Source organism: Aulonocara stuartgranti, assembly GCF_965226115.1.
Source record: "Aulonocara stuartgranti genome assembly, chromosome: 5".
Lineage (NCBI taxonomy): Eukaryota > Metazoa > Chordata > Actinopteri > Cichliformes > Cichlidae > Aulonocara > Aulonocara stuartgranti.
This window is the reverse complement of record NC_138943.1, coordinates 16,810,418-16,818,484: the sequence shown is the minus strand read 5'-3', so window position 1 is coordinate 16,818,484 and position 8,067 is coordinate 16,810,418. Positions and strand designations below refer to the sequence as shown.

Below are 8,067 nucleotides of genomic sequence, written 5' to 3'. Positions count from 1 at the left end.
GCTGAACTGGTCTGCCTGCATTCCAGTCCCGTAACCACCTGAAAACATTTGGCCTATTGTGAAATGAAGAATAATGGGACAACATTACTCTCCCCAAAGTCCAACAGCTGCTCTCCTCAGTTCACAGATGTTAACAGACTGTTGTTAAGAGAAGATGAGATGCTACAGACTGGTAAACATGGCCCTGTTCCATTTTCCTCCTGTATTGTACATTTTCTCCATTTAAACATTTGACGTGTTTTCTATGATCTGGTGTGAATTTCAAATGGTTTTATGAGATTTGCAAATCATCTCATTTTATTTTTATTTAGATTTGACAGAGCATCCCAACATTTCTTTTAATTTACCTACAAAGATAAGTGGAAAAGTGCTAAACAAGGACAAAAATGTGTTCTTTGAGCCCAGACTGTTAATAGAAATGGACATTTCTCAATAAAATCAGATTTTTTTTTCATCATTAAGATTCCTCTTCAGACATCTTTTTTGCATTATTTAAATAGTCACAAACGCTCGGCTTCGCCTGGCCATGCTGAATACTTACACTTGCTATTGAATCCAATCAGCAATGTGAAAACTGGGCTTGGCATTGACTCGCTTACATATTCTTGGCAGAGGACTGGGGTGCGCTCTTGTGTATATGCTGCTGCCTTGTCTGGTTTGCTTCAATAAGAATATTAAAGGTGAAAGTGTTAGAGACTTTCAGAGGTACATATCAGAGCTGAAACACTGTCAGAAGCATTGATCAAGGGTGTCAGCAGCCTGGAGATGAGATTCAGCCGTTTGTAATTTCACAAGGGAGAGGCAATAAGTTATTACAAATGGCTGAACAAATCTCAAATTCAATATTTCTTGGTGGGGTTTTGTGTTAATATATTTCTGTTTCTTTATGCCTTTGGCCAAAACCTGTGGCATTTCAAATAAATGTGGTATGTTGACGTATTCAGTCTCATCAAAGTAACGTAGAAAACCACCTGTCTTCTCCATCATCTATCACAGTGTGCGCTAGAATGTGCTGAATAAAAATTGAAAGTGGAGTAGAGAGGGGAAGCGGGTGTGTTCGTATCCCATTTTGACAGCGTGTCATTTTCAGCAGCAGCATGCCATTACCCAGCGTGTTTGGCCATCTTTGGGGCAGAGAGGTACACCTGGTAAATGTTGAATGTGAAATTAGAATCCAGTCATCAACCTCTGCCATAAACATTTTATTTCTCCCCTGCACCCACACATCCCGCTCTCATTTGATGTACGCCACGTCGCCTGCAGGGTTGCTGTGTGCTCGTAAACATGCCTCTCTTTGCTATGCTTCCACGGTTCAAGAGAAGGCTGCAAGGTGTGGCTATAAATCTTTGATAGTTCTGTTGAAAAGTCGACCTTGACTGTCATCAGTCGCTCTGTCAGTCTTGCCCAGATTGACCTCTTAGCCTGCTCAGTGGTGTGTGGATGAGAGAGAAAGCGATGCTCGACTCGGAGTCCCGATGGTTTCACATTACTACGCAGTGTGTAAAAACTCATTAGTTGATTATTCACTGACAGAAAATTACAATTAGGCCTGAAAGTAGTGATTATTTTGATTATCATGCAATCAAGTGATTAATTGTCTTGTTGATAAAATGTCATAAAATGTAAATCAGAATTTCTGGCAGCTTTTTTGTTTGTCAGTCAAAGTCAAATACCAGAACTGAACCGGTTCACTGAAGAACGGTGAGAAGCATAAGAAAAAACAGGAAGAAAATGATGTAGTCTTTGACCATGTAGTAGGTAATCAAGAAATAGAGCTAAATGATGATTTTAGTTAATCAAAGCTTACCATTTTCCTTTTTCCTGATATTCATAAATTTAATGTACAAGATTAAGTTGATCAGACAGATTAACAGTCATATTCCTCTAAGCACTGCCCAGCCCGTATAGAGTTTTTCATTACCAATATTTGTGATTTAAAAATATGTTGGACAATTATTTTTTTTCAGACACATGAAGGATAAACAGGTTAACATTTGTTTTGTGCTTTTATTTATGAGTCAGTACTTACTGATATAATATAACAATACATGTTAAAAATGATCTCATTTATCACAAAAAAATTTTTTTGTATACAGCTGCTTGTTCTGTTGAGATCAGCTGGTTGTTGTTTGTCTTGTTCCAAACACTTGCTGCCAACAGGAAATTTGCAGGGTCCCTCTGGTGGACAAACAATGCAACATCAACACTCAAAACATGGTTTAAGGGTGTTTCTTTCAAGGTTGGCTGTCTGACAGAAATTAGTTGGACCCAAAATGACTCGGAAAAATGAGGAATAAACTGAAAACAGCTTTACAAAATGCAACAAACATAGAGAAGGCAAGGCCGAGGAACTTACTAGGCAAAACTGACCATAGCGCACACAAGATCGGAGAATGTCAAAATTAAACAGGAACCAAACAAACAGAACACATAAAAAAAACAAAACAAAACGCAGACTTAACACAAAGACAAGACTAGACAGGACAAGACATAAAACGACTCCATCATCATCATCATCTGAGGAGCATAGAAATGGCTACAATTGTGGAGTATGAGTCTGTAAAATATAAACAACAGATACATAAATAACTGCTTAATAACAGTCTGAGGAGGAAGTCTTGTACAGCAATGGTTCCCATTAGTGTTCATCTGAAAAAGTAATCTATCACTCAGCTGGCCTTAAATTTACACGGCTGTCTCAGTGAAACGTCAGTGTTCATCATACTTTTCTTTATAACCACCCACAGGGTCTGACCAAAGAGCTCTGTGAAGCAACCGCTGTATTGCCATTGTTTCTAATCGACAAAACCCTGGTGAATGGATTATGTAATGGGCTCTATGTGAGTCTCTGTCTTGGTTATGGATTTAGCCTAATGATGCCCCTTTACTCCAAAAGAGGGATTATTCTGAAGAGAACAGTAGAGCCATGGCCGTATAGATGAAGGAAGTGTCTCAGATCACACACGTCTGATCCAGAAAATCCCACTAGAGAGAGAGAGCATGCAAACAAGCTTGTCGAGACACTCAGGAGATTCTTGACCTACATGAGAGGAGTTGAAAAAATGTTTGTAATGTTTTCATGTGGTATGAATTTTCAACATTTGTTTTAAACTTCTTTTGCAGCCGTCCAGTCTCTGAACAGCCTGAATGACCAGATTGCTCAGTTCATGGTCACTCGACCTTGTAGCCTGACTGATGAGGATGAGGCCTTCATGCCGGGAGAGAGGGATACCTTGAGGAAGTCTATGACTCTGATGAGACACTTGCTCATGGATGCTCAGGTACAACCTCCTTCTTCTCTTAAAGTCAAACACATCCTTAGTGGACACCTGTCCGATCAAAGTTATCAAAAGAAACTACAATTATTCTTCAGTGCTGTGGAAAGATAACACTGCTGGGACAGATAACTGGTTACAGGTAACAGTGAGTCACTTTTCTTTTCACAAACCAAAACAGTCTCATGCGGATGTTTACCTGCTCAGTGTGGTGAGGTTCAGCAGGATTTCAGGTTCCACAGGGCAGACAGATGAATGGCTGAATGAATAAAGTTTTTATTATTGTCCTACCCATAGATACACTTTGCGAGGTACAATCTCTGAGGAATGTGTCCAGCATACTGCTAACTCTATGCTATGAAGATTTAGGGTGGTTTTGATGGTAAAAGGAGGTACAGCCTGGTATTAGCAAGGAGTACCATATCAAAGTGGCCGGAGTCAGAATATTAATATCCATAAAACATTGGCAATAGAATTTCCTTCATAATAACAGAAAACTAAGCATCAAAATTAAGCACCCTTTCCAATTTTTTATTATGTGTTCACCAGAACGATTTCAGGGTGTTGCTGAGCTGTTTTTCAGAAATTAACATTCTTAAAATATCATAGTTTGTGGAAGAAAATTAAATATTTTTTCTGTATCTATACAAAACCGCTCTCATACTCTAAACTACTCCTGTATAATCCTTACCTTTTCAAACATCTGACCTCAAAAACAAAGTTTCAAGGAAACTGTCAACAGGACATTCTTGTCATGTCGAGTGCTGCGTGGCAGCCAAGATGAAGGACCCAAACGTAGGACTCAGAAACTGAAAGTTACACTTCAAGCGCAGCTTTATTGCTGGGAAAAACTCTTTATAGGAAATAGACTTTTACAAAACAAACCAAAACCTCAATCGCAAAACTCGAAACTAAACTGGGCACTGGAAGCTGGAGACTAAGAAACTCGAGCAAAGAAACAAACCAGGACTGGGAGCTAGAATATTCTCAGGAACACGAGAGGAGAAAACACATTACGGAGAGGGTGTACGACACGACAACAAGCAGGGGAAGACTGAGAACTATAATACACAGGCAGGAATATGAGCAGACGGGGAACAGGTCGAAACACAGCTGGGACAAATCAGACATAATGAGACGAGGGCAGGCAAAACTAGATACACTGACGTTGAATAAGGACTATCAAAATAAAACAGGAAACAAACAGACTGAAACTCAGACTCAGGACATACAAGCATAACACAGCAACTGGGGAGACCTGGGGAACATAGGTGGGGAACAAGGGTGAGTAGACATGAAACGTGGGATACAGGAAAAGAATAGAAAACCAAAACTATGAACGACAATAGTCAAATAATATAATTACAGAGTCAGAAGCACCAATACTTGGTCACGTGACAATTGTTAAAGTTATGATGTCAGAACTTTTAATATCTTTCAGCTTCTTGTAGAAGTTTTTTTATTTTTTAAATCTAGGCAGAGAATTATAGTATTAACCTTTACAAATTTTATAGCATCCAATAAATAAATTAACGTTTCCTCAACTGAGGATTTATCATTAGTTTTATATATAGAAATTAAACATTCATGACCTCTCTGTTTAAAACAAAAATATTTCAAAGATTTCACTTTAGTTTGCAGGTTTAGATTAATAAAATTTTTCCTCGCACTCTTTCATACCTGCATACGTGCATACGCGCCTCTGTTTCTGACATGTTAGTGTGAAATCCGTTCAGGGTGACTGCAGAGCCTTTTCATCCTCGCCCTTGCCCTTAGCACAACCAGGCCAACGCTGTGAAAACTTTGCCAACCTCAGCAATGCTGTGAACAATGTACAGTCGAACCAGGGAGTGTTTTTTTCTTCTTAATCCTCTTTTTTGGCTTCTTCTTCTTTAGAGTTGCACTAAGTCTTTAGGCTAAAGCGAAATATGCGATGTGGCATAATTTCCTTTTAAAAGTTTCATCCTCTCTCTGCTCTGCTTCAGAGATAATTCATCCATACAATGCTGCTTCCATTCAGCCTTTTATTTATATACCTTTTACATTCTGATAAATCTTGACACAGTGATGGATTTGTGTTATCTATTAGTGCCACTGCAGGATGGATAAGGAGTCCCCCTGCCATTCTCCTGGAGATATTTTCTCAGACATAGTGTCATTGATTAAATGGAAGGTAATTCAGTAAAAGGCCATTGCTTTCGCCTCAGCTCGGTGGTATGCAAGCTGGAGTGAAAGATTGTTAGCCTGCAGTCTGTTCTTTTTTTAAACTCAGGAATATATGACTGGGAGGTGATGGATGAGTAGGAAACTCACCTGTGGATGGAGTACCGATTATCTCTCCAAGAAGTTGTACTTGGAAAAAAAAAGTTTGCCGGTAGTTCAATGTTAAGTGGGGCACTCAGACACCAGTCATCATGACAGATTTCTCTGCCTTTTGGCCTTGTTAGTCAGACGCTACACCCACAGCCTTTACATGTTCCCTGTTTTTTTTTTTGTTTTTCTTCAGTGGAGTGTCAAATGGAGGCCCCTGTCAGCTGGAGGCCTGTTACTCTGAACCGTCAAGAGGACAAAAAAATATCACCAGGGGATGCTGGCAGTTGCTACGGCAGTATGTTTGTTTATTTAAAGGTTGGAGCTCAAGCCATGCCTCGAAATAGATATTATATACTCACTATGTTTTATTTCAAAATATTCTGTCAAATGACAATTCTACTCCACAATGCAAGACCCCTAAAAAGTATCGAGGAGATGCTGACAGCTGAAAAAATGTGACTGCTGGGTGACACAGCTCCAGAAAAATCTGGAATAAAGAGCAAAAAATGAAGAAACAAACCAAAAAGATGACACAGACAACTCAAATCTTAGGAAAAACACATTGTTGCATTGTTGTCTGTTTGTGGTAAAATATAGTGTTACAGTACACTCGGCAGCATTAATAGATTTATGCGTCTCTGTTGAGGCTTGTGAAATATCTGGATTTGAAGCTGATGAAGCTCAACAACTCGTACTTTTTCTAAAGCACCTTTTTGTTAATTAGGAGGGAAAAAACATTTCAGTGGCAGAGTTCTCATTCACACTCTGTCATAGCTCTGCTTCACCAGTTAATGCAACAGATGTGTTTCAGCAGTTGCCACACATCCATTTTCTTAACCACACATCCAGTTCACAGTCGCTGGGGAGCTGTAGCCTGTCGCAGCTGTCATAGGGCATGATCACCAGTCTGTCATATAGAGCCAACACAGAGAGACATGCAGCCATTCATTCTCACTTTTGAACCTTTGGCAAATTTAGAACCACCAGTTAATCTAAACAAGCATGTCTTTGGACTGTGTGAGGAAGCCACAGTGTCAGGAGAGAACATGCAAAACTCAACACAAGTGCAGCTGTAGCTAATTAAAGATAAAGGCTACCAAGCCCAAACTTTTTGTGCATTAGTCTTGAGCCACCTCCCATTTCTTTATATTTAACTAGGAAAATACGTGCAGCAATACTTACAAACATCCATAGAAATACAGTATATAAAGCACAATTCTAACAAACTTGAAAAATCAGTATAGTATATAGTATAATATGTAGTAATAGTTCTCCAGCCTACTTGAAGGCTCTTCTTTGGATGTTGGCTGCCTTTTCTTTTGTTCTCTGTCAAGACAATCCCAAGATGTCAGATCTTTGCTGGATTATCAGTTTCTCGAGGACATGACTTTCATATGCTTTTCATCAGCTGTAGGTTTTTTCTTAGGCCTGCTACTCCTTCTCTCCTTCCCTTGTCTTATTTCCTTAAGATTTTTTTAAGGACACAATGCACAGCATGCTAAATATATGCCAATATTTCAGGTAATAGCTGTTGCAAAAATGCTGTTTTATACCTGTGAAAACATGTTATCTTTGGCTTTATTCATGGATCCAACGCTGGAGTGCCTTGAGTGATTCAGAGGTCACTGTTAATGTGGCTTAGCAAACAGTTAAGCCCAAAGTTGTTTGTAGTTTCACCCACTAAAAAGTAATGAAACTACTTGTATTACTATGCAAATATAAATCCAGTTGAGCTACAAGCGATCTACTGCAAAATGCAGTTAACCCTTGTCTTGTCTAATTCTCTGCAGTTCTCCCAAACTTCTTCCTTCAACCACTGGATCTGATAATGAATTGAGGCTATCCAGCCCCAGTTTCTGTATTTAATGTACTTGATCCGAGCAGCAGGACTGAGTTTGGAGTCTCTCTGTTATCACTCGGGTTACAATTTATGTACAAAATAATATTGGCCAAATTATGCATCACATTTCTTTGTTCTCTGAGCCTCAGAGGTCAGAGTCAAGTGTGATCTCATCCCATGTAGAAAAGCTCTGCTCATCAAGAGGAGTTTGCATTCATGGAGCACAGTCTTTCCACTTTCAGACTGAATATGAAATTAGTCCAGCCTATCTCTTTTAACGTCTGGTCTCATGTGTTTTAAGTGCCTGCTGCTGAGTTCAGGCAGGCCCGCGTGCTCTGATGTCCAGTATTTAGTGCTGCCAGTGCTCTGCAGAGACTTTACTGTTGAACTGGAAGAATAAAGGACTCTCCAAGGCTTACTGTCAGTCACGAAACCTTGACGTTTTCTGTTTTATGCAGATCTTTTGCGCATGTTTTCTGACACCAAATGGTTTCGTTTGTCTGGGAAAGTTGGGCTGAAAACATCGTCTGGTAAATTCAACATTAAGATTTCAAGTCAACGGCCGTCAACGGCCACTAAAAGGCAGAAAATTAATTTAGAGGGGATTTGAATAGTTTCTCTTTGAATGCTGTCCCGGAA

At 39.4% G+C, this 8,067-nt stretch overlaps 1 long non-coding RNA gene across 1 annotated transcript; it reads right to left on the bottom strand.

Annotated features, from left to right (window-relative positions):
- Window positions 1–3,243: 3,243 nt before the first annotated feature.
- On the bottom strand, window positions 3,244–4,366 carry LOC309706947. Its single transcript, XR_014276829.1, has 3 exons — window positions 3,967–4,366; window positions 3,475–3,534; window positions 3,244–3,329 (listed from the first exon to the last, which is right to left on the bottom strand). It is a non-coding gene; the product is annotated as an uncharacterized lncRNA (long non-coding RNA).
- Window positions 4,367–8,067: the final 3,701 nt, after the last annotated feature.